The sequence below is a fragment of the Egretta garzetta genome, unplaced genomic scaffold (assembly GCF_000687185.1).
Source record: "Egretta garzetta isolate BGI_Z169 unplaced genomic scaffold, ASM68718v1 scaffold55, whole genome shotgun sequence".
In the NCBI taxonomy this organism is placed as follows: domain Eukaryota; kingdom Metazoa; phylum Chordata; class Aves; order Pelecaniformes; family Ardeidae; genus Egretta; species Egretta garzetta.
In genome coordinates this window covers 650,014-665,711 of record NW_009259863.1, presented here as the reverse complement: position 1 = coordinate 665,711, position 15,698 = coordinate 650,014, and the positions used below count along the sequence as shown (strand labels likewise).

The window sequence follows — 15,698 nt, the reverse complement described above, 5'->3', positions numbered from 1 at the left end:
TGAACCGGGGTCTTAAAGAAGCAATGGATTATGGCATTTCTGAATTCCATTTCCTACGCTAAGAATCTGAATTTTGTCACAGAGAGAAAGTTACTCCAGAGTTAAAATTGCCAAAGTTGAAAACTGTCCAAACTTTGAGGGAAATTAGTTCAGTAGAAGTGGAATTAATTCTGTATAAAATCTATTCTTTTTATTATTATTTATTTAAGTGAGTTCAAAATTGGAAATTTATAAAACTTAGAACTGTGGAGCAGTTTCAAAGCATGTGAACTAATATTTTTCCAAAGCAGATTTTTTTTTAACATCCTGTCAAGAATTAAAGTACTAGTACTAGTATTGTTATAACTCTTCTATAGCAATATGTAAGAAATTCCTATTTGCAACTCCAATTAACATATCATTGAAAATGAAGGATGGCTTAATTCAACTAATGCTGCAATCATTTTAATTAATTTTAATGTGAGATGGCCAGAAAGATAAAAAGACACTAGACATTAAAACACAGCCATAAGAGAAGCTGCAGCTGAGGACATTGTCTCTGTATTTCTGACCTTGAGTGTTTGACTCCTCCATTTTTCCACAAGTGCTAACATCTTTGCATGAATTTATATCATATAACCTTCAGAATAAGTTAGACTCTTTAAAGCATTTACTAGTACTATTTTCATATGCATCCACCTGTAAAACTAGATATCTTACTCATTGAAAGCATAGGGTGAAAAAGAGCAATAAAAACTTTCTAAAGTAAGCTAAAAATGGTTTTTTTGTTCCTATAAAATGACTCCTCCGTACATTTTCTTTAAAATGTAATGACTTCAGAGTTTGATAGCTGACAGCCCTGCAGGGTCAGAAGCAAGGTCTGTGTGTCCAATTGGAAAGTTGAGAATTTTTCCCTTTACAAGTTATTGCCTCTAGCCCTGCAGGGCTACTAGGTATTAGACTTAAACTCAGTGACATTTTTAAATACAGTATAGATGTTACTGGCTTGGGATTAAAACTTGACCATTCTAAGGGTCAGGAGGTATAATTTTATAGAGAGAGAGGTGACATTGTGAAGAAAAGAAACAAATATTTTTGTAGGTGCTTAACAGTTAAGATCATGCACAGAATAAAAAGTGTGAAGCCATCATTAGGGTAAATCTAAAAGTAGACCTTATGAAATGTATCAAAATCAGTTGAGATACAATAACAAGTATCACCATTGCAACACCTATTATCTATGTCTATTATATATATACACACATATATATTCTATTTATCTTGATAGAATACTATGAAATATTTCAGGATGGGAGTACACTTATAAAATTACAATTCTACACTATAAGATTAAGGAAATAAGAAATTCTCTCTCTGATGAGATAAAATGTTAATGCAAAGCAATAAAGATTTAATTCTGTTCAATGTCCACTTATGTGATGCCAAGAAATTCAATTAATAAATTTAGGATGTCATAGTACCTCAAAATAATATTGAGACTCAGCTAAGATACTGCTGTCTCAGCACCTATGTTTTGGGTCTAATATGCACATGCAATGTGGAACAACCAGCAAACTGAAATGTGATTAATTTGCAAGCAAAACCTTTAAACTAGGAGAAATAGTTAAAGCATAAGCTGGGCTGAACAGGTCAAAGATCAGTCTAGCCCCAGCATCCTGCTTGCCATAGTGCCTGTTAGCAGATGCCTAGAAGAGTGCCTAAGAACAAGGTGCTCATTTAGCAGAAATTCCCCTGGTATACCTTCCAAATTCCAACAGGTTTATGATGTGCAGACAGATTTTTTTATCTTTGTGTGCTGTATCCTTAAAAGATCTTTTTGTCTGTGAATTTATCCAATCCCTCTTTCAGTTCACATAATCTTCTGTCATTTATAACCTCCTGTGGCAATGATTTGCAGTTTGACTACGCCCTGTGAGAAAAAATGCCTCCTATTGTTTGTTTTTAATATAGAGTCTAATAATTTCATTTAATGCCCTTAGATCTTATATTACAAGGAATAACAATCAATCATTTCTGGTTCATTTTCACTGTGGCACTCTTACAGACCTTTATCAGACCTCCCTTGACCACCTCTTACCCAGACTGGAGGTACTTACCTTATAGAAGCTGTCCCATATCTTCTGTCACTTCATCCCCTTTCCCTATCGCTTTCCTAGTTCCACTAGATCTGTTTGAGTTAGGAAGAGATCAGAACTGCATACTGCATTCAAAATGTGGGCATACCGTAGACTTTTTTAGAATGGCATAGTCCTATTTTCTGTTTTGCTATTTCCAAACCCCTGCCAAAAACGAGTATAACTGAAGAGCACATCATGCACTTGACATGCTCTAGTATCTTTGAATTAAAATAAACACATAAGTTTTCTCCAATGCATAGTCAATAGAAGGATGTTTGCTTATATGTAATTTTAGATATCATTTAGCTGTCTGAGAGATCAAAATATAGTGCCAGGTTCTGATGTGAGTTATACTGAGGATACTCCATTAAAGTTGACAGGCCCAATCAATATACAGCATGCACTGACATGAAGTGGATTCATGACATTCCCTGAATACTATATATGCACAGACAATGACTGCAATTGCACTCATCATTATATAATTTCTAGGAGATACATTCTAGCTAATAAGCTTCATGTACTAAATAGTCTGTATAGAATTCAGATCGAGCAGTGTAATCTAAATTAATTGTATTCTTTATTTATTGCACTTTTAAAACGTCAAGTAGCGTGAGAACATAACAGAATGCAAATTACTTCAAAATGTAAGAAGATGCTGTAGCAATTTCTACTTGCAACACTATGTCTGACTGAAGGGAAAGGCATTTCAGATTTGGAGTTTTCAGCTAAAGCGTGCCACATCTATGTGACACATCACAGACAGACAGCTTGTGATACGCCTTTCATGCCAATGAGAGTTGATTCCGTTCTGCAAGAACTGCAACATTAACTGAATAATATTACTGTATACATTTTTAGATACATATACTTTCAATATTATATATGTTATAATGTTGTAAACATCAAAAATAGTGTGAGACCTCCATATAGAGATAGAAGGAAACAACTACATTACTGTATTTGGTTGCTTTTTCTTTTCAGCCTAGAAGCAATTATCTTCGCATTTTTATTTCAGCCTTGAGTCCTAAGGATGTCTCAAGTTTTCCTGCACCCAGTTGTCCTGGTTTCAGCTGGGATAGAGTTAATTTTCTTCCCAGTAGCTGGCATAGTGCTGTGGTTTGGATTTAATATGGGAATAATGCTGATAACACCCTGATGTTTTAGTTGTTGCTAAGCAGTGCTTACAAGTCAAGGACTTTTCAGCTTCCCATGCTCTGCCAGGTGCACAACAGGCTGGGAGGAGACACAGCCAGGACAGCTGACCCCAACTGGCCCAAGGGATATTCCAGACCATATGACATCATGCTCAGTATAGAAACTGGGGGAGTTTGCCAGGGGGCAGCGATTGCTGCTTGGGGACAGGCTGGGCATCAGTAAGTGGGTGGTGAGAAATTGCATTGTGCATCACTTGGTTTCTATATTATATTATTAATATTATTACTATTATTATTATTATTTATTATTATTATTATTATTTTCCTCTGCTGTTTTATTAGACTGTCTTTATCTCAACCCATGGGTTTTACTTTTTTTCCGATTCTCTCCCCCATCCCACTGGGGATGGGGAAGAGTAAGTGAATGGCTGTGTGGTGTTCAGCTGCCTGCTGGGTTAAAGCACAACACCAGTGCTGAGATTCAGAATGACACTGTCCATCTCTGTGCTTTAAGGCTTTCAGCTGAAAGGCGCTATGTAATGTGGGTAGACCATTAGTGTATTAACATTGATTATTCTGGGACACTTTTTTCAGTCCATTTATACCATACATGAAGGCTAGAGAGTACACCACTTTATCAGTCCACAGAAGACAAGCCCATGACTACAGCTCCTATACCTGCAGAGCATCAGGGATTCTTGTGCTGTTTCCCACAAGGAAGCCACGCACATACACAAAATATTATCAGGAGTTGGAAGAAAGTAGATAGGCTACAAGCTTTTCTCATTTGTTCAGACAGGCATTTTTGGCATCTAGTTAAGGCACATACTCCCCAACACCTACTCTATCCCTTTTTTTTTAGGCTGTCAAATAAAAGCACTTATCCAGCCTCTTAGCCAATTGATATAATTTTTAATGCCACCAGTTGCATTTGTCTAAACACCCAATCTAGCTGACATGTGACTACCTGAAATGGATTTACCGGAGGAGTAAGAGGACTTAAACCCTGCATTGCCACTGTTCAGTGCAGTAAATTTTTCTGGGACTTGTACATATACAGTTGTTACAAATGCAAATTATCTGTTGCACTGTGGATGCATCAGACACTGCGCATGATCCAGGTCAGGGCATGTCCACGGAATCCACTGGACTTTGTGCACCACAGTGGCTGCCTCCACAACAGGGGCCCTTACACTGAGTCAGCATGATCCCTGGTACATAAAGATTACTGTCCAGACATGGCACAGTGCAGACTGCCATTCTTTTTCCCAGCATTTTCCGGATGAAATATGTTTTCGTCTGCTGTGATGCAGTGTGATGCATACCTCCTTCTTCCAGCCTCTGTACTAGTCACCCCTAGCAAAAAACACAGTGTAACTGTTTAGATGTTATCTCCAGATATGGCTTTGTTTTAGGCACCACTACCATCACATAGGCATGAAGTGGTATTAAAAAGAGTGTCAATTAGGTGTAATTTACTTTACTGGGCAGTTAGTCAGTAAATACATCCACTTAGGAAGATTGAGATGAGCAGTAGCTCACATAACTGCACTCCAAAGTGGCTACATTCAAATCCTCTTGAATCTGGAAGCTGAGGGGCCACATTAATAAGTCCTAAGATAATAAGCCTTACTGAAAGGCAAGAACATCAGGGCTAAGACCAGCTCAGAAGAGTCTAAAGTATACATTAAGGAGATGCCTCTTATATCATCTTTTTAGCAAAAGAGCCTCCGTTTCCTAAATCTGTACTTGAATTTATTTGACTCTGTAATCACAATGATTTTCCCACGTCTTAAAAAAAGTAAAAATTATTAAGACAAAAAGATGCATTACTTTGTAATGTCATAGAATTTAACTCTATGAATTACACTTTTCAATGTACAGCTTACATCTTCAGCTTTAGCAACATCTGGGTTGCTTAGTTTTGTTTCTTAATCAGATCATAAACAACACTGTAAGAAAGCTTTGTGTTTAGCTACATTGCATTACATTTGCTATCAGCTAGGCATATACAAAGTCAATGCATCTCAACTGTCTTAACAGATTTGTTGTATTGCTCCATTTTAATGAAATCTCACTGCTTGTGACTGGCCACCAACTGGATTTGAATCCATTGACCATAACTCCCTGGGCTTGGCCAACCAGCCAGTTTTTTACCCAGAAAAGAGTACACCTGTCTAGGCTATGAACCGCTAGCTTCTCTAGGAGAATGCTGTGGGAGACAGTGTCGAAGGCCTTGCTGAACTCCATGTAGAGAACATCCACAGCCTTTCCCTCAGCCACCAGGCGGGTCATCTGATCATAGAAGGAAATCAGGTCAGTCAGGCAGGACCTGCCTTTCATGAACCCATGTTGGCTGGGCCTGATCCACTGATTGTCCTCCATATGCCTGGTGATCACACTCAAGATGAACTGCTCCATAATCTTCCCCGGTAACAAAGTCAGGCTGGTAGGTCTGTAGTTCCTCGGATCCTCCTTCCGGCCCTTCTTGAAGATAGGCATCACATTTGCCAACCTCCAGTCATCTGGGACCTCCCTGTCACGGATGTGGAGTGAGAGGGAGGCAAAAATAATGTGGATAATTGGTGTAAAACAGTGAATTAACAAAGTTCAGTGGTAAATGTGACAATAGTTTATAAGATTCAATGGCAAGGTACACTTTGTTATTTACTGCATAGAGGACAGAGTCAGACAAAACTGTCAGGGAGACCCTCCCGTTGAGTCATGAGGTTCAGAAAAGATCCCCTTGCTTTCTAAACTCCCTCAGAGATGAGTCTAGGTGCAGCTGGATCCAATCCTAGTCTGAGACTTGGTCAACGATTTATGTCTAAAGGATTATATACGCGCAATCAATCCTTTATGTCACTTAGCTAAGATTTCAAAGTTAGCATGCTGTTAGTCACTTACCATGAATCTGTTGTGGTAAAGAATCTTTCAACCTCGAGGAGTAACCTTGAGAGGCATCCCTGCTCAAGGGGAGATCCTGGCATGCAGCCCGCTGCCGTGCAGGAGAGCTCAAAGGGCTCTTGGGCTGCTCACTATATATGGGGGCAAGGTAATTGACTCACAGTCATATTTGCATACTGACCACTGTGCTTAGGTGGGCACATTCCACAATAGCCCTTGGCTATTGTATTGTTATCTGTCTCTCACCACATCCAGTGGGTGCATCCTTCACGACCAGACACAGACCAGACACATCTATCACCACCGCCACACGTGGTTATCACTTGAAAGAGGTCAAAGGAGGGGGAGTCAGAGACAAGGGGGGGAGCACACTATCACACTCCCCTGTTATCCAGGACTGCTGATAAATGATGGAGAGTGGCTTGGCAAGCTCCTTCAGTATTCTTGGGTGGATTCTCTCTGGCCCCATAGACTTGTAACAGGTTGAAAACTACTTCCTCCTGGATTATGTAGGGTTTATTCCACTCACCATCCCTGTCTTCCAGCTCGGGGGGCTGAGTACCCTGGGGAAGGCAGATACATGCCACTGTAGGCACCTTAATCCCTAATGGACTTGGTCAGATCTCCTTTCCAATCACTGTACAACTCTGGAGAATCCTAAATCCAGAGGTTCTTATGTGTTTGATGGTAAGCTGCTTGGCCATCAAGGCTTCATTGCAATATGCTCAGAAGAACCTCAGCATTAACTGTCATCAAGGTACACAAACAGGGCATCTCTGTCATTCTTGACTGTGCCTTGATTTAACAGTGAAGTGACTGCTACATAAAACATGGACAGCACAAGTATGAAGACCTATCCTATAGTTCTTTTCTCCGGTAGTTCAATGGTTAGAAAATTCGCCCAGGACAGGAGAGACTTACCCAAGGTGAGGTCTCATCTGTGCTTGCAAAATTCAGAAACTTTTCAGGAGGAATGACCTAATCTCCAGGCTGTAAGGCATTTTGGAATAAGGAAGCTTCTCTAATTCCCTCTCTTCACCATTAGTCTTATTCTTTCATATTAAAACTAAATATTGATTTTCGGAAAAAGAAAGATTACTCACTGTTACAATCTGTAGTTAAGGTTTTCAGTGAAGAAAAGATATCCAACCAAAGATGCTACAAACTCCTTATCACCCCAAACTGGCTAATTGGTATGTGTCTGATCTGAGTCAAGAGCCAATAGCAAGCTATATGCCTTTTTCCTATTGAGGTATTTGTATCAAATATGTTTTTAATGTGCAGACTGATAACAATAAAAGATTTGGTGCAGGTTCAGTCAGGGTGCACTCTGACTCACCAAAGAGAGAATAGGGAGATAAGCATTACTCCTATTGAAGCAGTTAATTGGCCAGTCAGGTACACAAGATAATATCTGATCTAACAAAGAGACATCTCTAAGGAAGAAAAAAAAGTACTTATTTTAATTAAGAGAGATGACCAGATTATCTCCCAAATAAGAAAGAAATCAATCCATTTGAGGAAAAACAGATTAGATCTGTTTAGGCTCCTGGGGAGGACTTATAAAACAGGATTGGTTATTAAAAGCAAGTGTCTTATGCAAGGAAAAGGACATATCCTGAGGCCTAACATATACAGAAAATAGAACTCTTTATACACTGAATACTTAGGAAATCTTCCAGAATAACATCTGGATAAAAGGGGAGACATACCGCTTGACATAATCCTAATGTCAGTAGAGTAAATGTCAGTTTTATTTTATTTCTTTGTTTGTGTCTTTTATAAAATTTGTAACCATCCCCTACTGTTTGTTTGTTTGTTTGTTTGTTTGATTCCAGCCTGGCTTGAGTTAAGTATGTTTTCAAAGTGTAAGCAGACAGAAAAAAGTCTTTATTTCTTTCTATGAAATTGGGCACTGAGACAACTTAACTCCAGTTGCCATAGCTCCACAGCATGTTCTTCAGAGAACCCAAGAGGTAACAGAGTTGTAGGATACACAGTAGGATTGTGTAGGAACAGTAGGTGCTATCACAAGATACAGGGGAGGACAAGCTGATAACCAGGAGGGTTCTTAGTCATGTAGCTAAGGTATGAAGGAACATCTATAAATCTGAAGATCCACGGAGAATATGTAGCACTGATGTTTGACTGCTCAATCTGCTCCATTTAACTGCTCAATACAGAGCAGAGCAGGAACAAGAATGCAGGTGCCAACCCCTGTCTTCCTGCAGTACCGCTACAAAGTCCGTGCTTTGCTTCACCTTCTGGCCCAATGCATAGTTCAGTTTGTTGAGCATCTGCTTCAGCAAGGAGTGAGGGTACTTACAGCAGATTATACTGTAGTTTGGGGTTGGGTCATCTGCTGCAAAATATCTATTCGACACTCCTCAGGCAGAGAAGGAAATCGAACTCGCCTCTTCTATCTCACAGCCAGTGAATTGTTAGATAAAATGGGGACTCTCCACTGGACATCTTTGATGTGAAATCTAATGCCAGATTTTGAAAGGTAGCATGTACACACCTAGCTCCAAAAGAGCCCAGCAATCGTTTGCATCACCAGAGCAAGTAACATCATTTCAGTGCCTGACCACTTCACATGTTTCCTTCTGCCATTCTCATTTTGTGGCTTAACTTTCTTCCTACCTCATGGTTGGCATCTCTGGAACTTAATTCAAAGCACTCTCTGAGAAGGCTGGACATATACTATTTTTAATTTTATCTGTCCATTCAATCTAGAATAGCAGAGGATGTTGTAACAGTAACTGTGATGGAAGCCCAGCCTCTGTTCTTTCCCCCCCCCCCCCCCCCCCCCCCCCGCCCCAACTCCCTTTCACATTTATTCGTCTCCGTGCTGGTCATAGCTGGCCTTAAACTAATGATACTATGCTTTATTGTTAATCTTGTCATTTGGAAGAAACTTTAACGACAGCTACAACCCTGATCCAAGCTTTGACATTCTTAATTTCCAGGATAAACTTCTGAGCCCCTAATCTTTTCAAGCCCCTGGCAATATGCCATTTCCAAGGATCCTTTTTGCTAGGAGTCCCTGTGAATAATAGTACAGTGTGAAAGATTTCACAAGTTGATCATTGGGAAAACACTGTATGGCAATGTTTCCTTAGATCACCATAAACCTACACAAATATTTATACAGTCTGAACAAAAGAATATGAAAGATTTTACTGATTTCACAAGGAGGGAAAGCTAATAAAATATTTGTGGAAGTCTATATTTTTTTCCTAATAAATATCTGATAATGTTATCCTATAAAATTAACCTTGTTGAAACTGAGCAATTTTATACATATCCAAAATATTACCAGACTCACTACTGTAAACTTTGAGAATACACATTTTAACATAGCAAGTCTCTATATGACTTTGCCCCAAAAAACCAAATACATCATAAAACAACTTAAATGAAGAGCCCAATCTCTAAACATACCCAAATGTAAGTGATCCTTGTTGTCTTGGTCATTTGGCATTAACAGCTATATCTGCCTTTCACAGTGAACAAACTTTGCAAAACTGTATTGAAATGAAAGACGAAATTAGAGTAGATTGATACTCAATAAATGAGACCTCATCAGGAAGGAAGGGAGACGGCAATTCACTGTAGAATTTGGTTTTATTGTTTTTATGAAAATAAGAAATATCCCTCCGTTGCTTCCTGTAGTTTCTAGGAAATCACCTTGGGACAAGATATCCTGGAAGGGGAGTGTGGCCTCTTTTCTGCTCTATACATTCTAGAGGTCCATGGGAAAAGAAGTCGTAGTTCTCATAAATCCTCAGCAGATACCTACATCCTTCGGCAGTGTGTATGTAGCCGGAATGCTCAGTACTTACTCCTATGCTACTTTCTCTGACAGCATCTACAGGGTCAGACAGAAATGAAGATATGGAAAGAGACTGGTTTCCCTCAATTTTTTTGCTGCACCAATATTTATCCTCCTAGATTTTCTCTATAATCTTGGGAAAGGGGGGAAAATGCTCTTTCTCAAATGTCCATCCATTAGTCCCCTTAAAATACAGAAATAGAGCTGAATGACTGGAGTTTGTCTGATGTTATTAAAAAACATGAATGGATCCTGTAACTCCAGTAATGGTAAGTCTGCATTATAGCAGTGGTGCAGAGCACCAGTAATCAAGAACTATGCAGTAGGAGGCAGAAAACTCCTAGGATTTGCCTCATCCTTCTTTTGTCATATCAGTCCTTTAGAATTTCTTTTCCTTTGCCACTTTGATACAATTGCAGTATGCTAAAGACAGGGCAACTATTGATTACAGCATATCTTATGCACACTGTGTGCTAGATCATGCCCTAAACTTTATGGACAGGAAAGTTATAAAGAATAATAAAATATTGACCCAAGCATTAATACTCACTTTCATAGATCCCCTTTTGATGAATCATTTGTATATAGCATTCACACTGGTAACCAAAGCAATTTTTGATCTTACTTTGGACCTTTCTATGAGTTGTACATTATCAGAAAGTTAGTGTAAAAATGTATGCTTATAACGACAATGGCTCTGTTATAAAATCTGCTTTTTAGGGTTTAATATCTCATCTGATTTAAATCACATTGGAATAAAACTTGGTTTCCATCCCAGATGCATATTTGTTTTACAAAAAAATTATTCAATTCATATTTATTTTTGATATAAAGCTCAGCAAGAAAATTAATTTTTCAAGGATTTCTCATTTCTTTGGCAAAAAAATAAATTCACAAGTATGTCATTGAGGAAAAATAAACAATTCATTGCTTGAATGGGAAAAGTGCCCTTTTTCTTTATGAAAATGAACTCCCCATAGTATTCTGGTTAAAGATCCAATTGCAAGACATTCATCACCTAACTTTTTCTTCTGATACAACACAAATTCAGATATCCTTTCTGGGACAGAATTTTAGACATGTAGTCATAAAGCACTTATTTTTGTCCATTCTGTTTCTTTTCCTTTCCTTGGCTTCATGAATTAGTTTTTCTAAATTGTGTGAGGGGGAAAAAAAGCCCCAAGACATAATGACATAATGTTAATCATATTAACAATTTCAGGGTAAACAGTACTTTGTTAATCTATAGTTTTATGTGCAACTTTATTAAGAAAAGTGTGGTTTCATCCACCTTTTCTTGGTAGGGTTTTTTTTTTTCCTTTTTCTTTCTTTCCTTTTTTTTTTTTTTTACTTTAGGAATAACTGTGGAGATAAACCAGATGCTGCCATATAGTACTGGTAGGGATAAGATTGATCACAGTGGAAATTATGCATACTAAGATTTCAGTCATGTCTCAGACATACCGACATGCACAACTGAAAGGAGACTCCTGCAGTTGAGCCTAGCCTATGGCTTCCTTGGGATTTTAGGTCCAGGTGTAAAGAAGTAAGCAGGTGTTGGAAAGACTTCAGTAATGTGCCAGCCAGCACATCTGAACAGGGACAATGATGTACATAATCCACTACTTATAAGGGCCATGAGCTTATTTCCTATCTTTTGCTAGGCTAAAAAATTCTTATGTCTGCATTTTCCCCATGCTTCTCATCATTATATGTCATTATTTACTGAGAACAGAGTTGGAATACAAAAGTCTGTCCTAAAGGAAAAACAGCACCTATCTGAAGAGAAAAAAATATATAATAATGTACACACACAAGAAGTGGGGAGAATTAAAATTATCAGAGGAGCAATAGTATTACAATTTCCTAACTTCTGTGTAGTTTGCTTTCTACAAAGTTGTTATTAAATCCTTCAATTACAGCAAGAAGCTGTAATGTAACTTAATGTTCAAAAAGGTTTCTCATTCTACTTTAAGCACAGCTATCAATCATTAAAGAAATTACCAAAGTAAGCTACCATCATACGTATATAGCCAAGATGTTAACTCTTCATCATGACGATCAAAACCCAGGCATCTACTTGGATCTCTAGTTGACAGTATTGCTAACTTCCTTTTTCTCTGTCTCACAGCATTTCCCTCCAGAAAAAAAGATATTTGAAAAAATCTTCAAAATAAACTAGTAAGGTAGACAGTGTACATTATGAGGTGAAGTCCTTTACTAAGTGGGTGGTTTTGACAGCGGTGTCATACCTGATTTTTATTCATCACTATGTTAAAGTAGACAAAATGATACAATTAATAATATGTGTATTATTCATTTTAACAAAAAGTGTCAACAGTAAGTGGTAAAGCATGTCATGAGACCAAGAAAAATACTGTAAACTAAGGGAAACACAGTTGCTGGCATATCAAATGTGGCTTGATCATCAGTCCATGTCAGATTGGCAGTTGTGTCTGTGAATGAATCTTTTATTCTACAGAAATGTTCCTATCCTATAAACTACATTTCAACTTTAATATGTGAGACAGTCATATCGTTGTTTTCAGTAGTGATCATCACTTTTATATCGTGCAATATTGCATAATACATTATTAAAGAGTAAAAATCACATTATTTCTGCTATATCAAACACAATTAAAATACTTTTCTGTACCTCATTTGGCCATCACTTGCATTGCACAGTACATTCCCAGTTCTTGATTAGAACTACTAAGAAGTTTACATTACACTCTGAAAGGGTTTTGAAACCACACTCCAGCATTCTTCTAACTGTAAGACTACCCTGAGAAAGGCACACTCATAGGCAAGTGTTGGAGCTGAGGGGGTTTTGGTGCTTGTGCCATATTAGCCATAGATCCCTGGGACCAAATTACATCCTACTTAATCTTTTTCCCCTCCTTCCCTACTTCCCCTGCTTTTCCCCTGCCTCAGCTGCAGGATGACACAGGATCTGCAACGGTGAATCTATGCTTCTTGGGAATTCCTTTGCTTATATCATGGGAATTCTGCCAGGTTGATTAAATCATCTGTAGCTCAGTGGAACAGTACAAAATTGCCAATAATGGGCATGAACCTACATCTATATTTGCTACGCATTTTCAATTTGATAATTTTCCTTGACATAAATAGAACGTGTGTTAATAGTACCTGTCACTCCTTTACAGCGTTCTGCATAATAAGAAAGATCCACAGGAATAATAGGTGCCCTCTTGCATATCATATGATAACCCTAAACTTTAGACACATAGCTAAAGAAAATCACACCAAAAAGGAATGAAACTTCCAAATACGGGATAGATTCTGACTGGCCCAGAAAAGTTACATTATAAGAGAGACAGATCATAGATGGAGGACTTCATAAAAAGTGTAGCATTGAGGTGTACTAAATATAATACAACTGTTTTAACTCCATGTTTCCAATCCTTATTTGCTTTATACCTAAAACTAAATACTGATTTTATGTTGGCAAGTTAAAATGTCCAGCGTCTCCAAGTGAGTTAGTAATCATACATTTACTGTTCTGCATCGTGCAACAAATTGCAGTTACACATTTCTTCCATATTCTGCTCATTATTCTGTCTCCTTCATGGACTTAGTATAATGTTCTCCACAGCTTCTGTCAGCCATCATTTCAACAGGCTACAAATATATTTATTAATGAGGCTTTTTTTTTTTTAACTGCATTGGCTAGAAAAGAGAGATGGACCACATTTAATCGCTGAATTTTCATCTGTTACATATTCAAATACAATGCTGCTAGGCAAGAAGTTGAAGTGTATCACTGAAAAAAAGAAGAACAATGAAATGTAAAAAGTGTCCGCATTAGACTGACTCTGCTCCTGCCCTGTCAATGGATGTCTTATTGTTAAATTCAGTTAGAGCACTTTCTTCATTGCAGAGTGTTTTGGGAAATTCCAGTAAAATCTTCAACAGTATTCAAGAAATTTTGCAAAATATGTAGTGTACCTGTAATACCTAGTGATACAGTACAACAGTGAACTGCTCAGCTAATGTACGACTGGAATTTTGTATGTGCGCGAGTGACTTGAAGAACAGAATGAGCCCCTCTAAACCTGGTGCACTGCCCATGATTTATACTAATTTAAATATAATTATGATAGTAACAGATGTTTTGTTTTAAATTAAACTGGTCTCTGTGGTTGTCTACCTTTTATAATTAGAACTTGTCTAACTCTGCACATCGGACGCCATCTGCAAGGATTTAGTGCTAACCATGTATTGTGCTTCCAGTGCTTTTCAGCATAGGATGAATTCAATATATTAAATCTTATTCTCAGGATGAATAATGCCATCCTTTTGTTTTAAAACATGTCAATTTCTCTTAAGCTATCATTCTTTAATATTTAATCGGCACAGATAAATGCATTTCATTTGGCCTTAACTATGTGTCACAATAAGATAAGAGACAGGAAAGCTAATAAAATAAATTGGTTAAGTTATCCACAAGATAATGCTTCAGAATTTAGAATATGTAACTATATTTTTCAAAATGGATGTTGATTTAGCCTGTGGCTCTCCGAAAGACACAATTTGTGAAGGAAAGCTAACAGACAGCTTTAGTGGCTTGAAGAATTGGTGATTTTCTCTCAATTGTTTCCCTCAGTTGCTGTTTGTTTTGTTTATTACAGGATATGGTTCTGAAGACAATAGCATGTAAGGGTTACATCTTGTGTGTGTGTTCAAAAAATAGTGAGGCAAAATGCTGAGGTGGGCTGGGGTGAACTGCACTCTGAGAGCAGGCTTGGGATAACAAATTGCCTTTGCATGAGGGTCCTGGCATATAGAATCACTCACAAAGGTGGGTTGTTGAGGCAGAAGAGGTGAAACAAGGGTGATCACAGGGACTGGAAATTATTATTCCCCCACCTTGTTTCTTCCACCTTCGTTTTTCTTTTTTCAAGTCATTTAGTGACCTGAGGTGAAATGGACAGGAACTGACAGCACGCACGCTGCTGCTGGCAGCAGAGTTAGGGGGGGGGGGGGGGGGGGGGGGAAGAAGAAAGAACCCCAATCGTTGTTCTCTAAACACAACATATGTAAAGATAATAGGTTTGCTTTAGTTGAAACCAACCCCTTTTTCCTGTAGAAATGATTTTCCCCCCCACTGCAGTTCAGGAAAAAGGAGAGATGATTTTTTTTTGTCTCTCCCTCTCCTTGCCCGCACAAAGAAAACGTGGGTTGATACCATTTTTATTGTTCTGCTGGGGTGGGTTTCAGACCTTGCATTAGCATATTGGATGTCTAATTGAATTCGGGGGCTGTGTTAATCGTCTTGTTTTGTTTAGGGGCGGTTGGTGAAAGGTGCCAGCAAATGATCGCTTTGGCTTGGGGTTAGTGTGGAGCTGCCACCCCAAGAAAAAGAAATCGAGAAGGGGGAGGGAGCTAGGGAAAGGCGAGTTGACTGAGTGATGTCTGGAGGGCGAACTCGTGTGTCTCTTTGGTGATGTTGTGTGCTGCTGTACTGAAATCCACCCCTCTGCTGGAGCTAAGGCAAGAGTTGGAGGCATCTGATGCTGCCGTTTCCAGGGTGAAATTTCTAAGGCTGATCACTAAAAGCAACAATCAAAAAACCAAAAAACCTCAGCAAAAATAGCCACCAGAGCAGAAGATCCGGCATCTCCTGGTCCAACTGGCATAACCCAGGCAAGACGCTTGAGA

The 15,698-nt window shown here is 38.5% G+C and overlaps 1 protein-coding gene across 1 annotated transcript in view; it reads left to right on the top strand.

The window, feature by feature from the left end:
* Positions 1–15,698, top strand: part of ADGRB3 (adhesion G protein-coupled receptor B3) — a 477,601-nt gene that overhangs the window by 358,269 nt on the left and 103,634 nt on the right. The gene's annotated exons all lie outside the window — the stretch shown is intronic.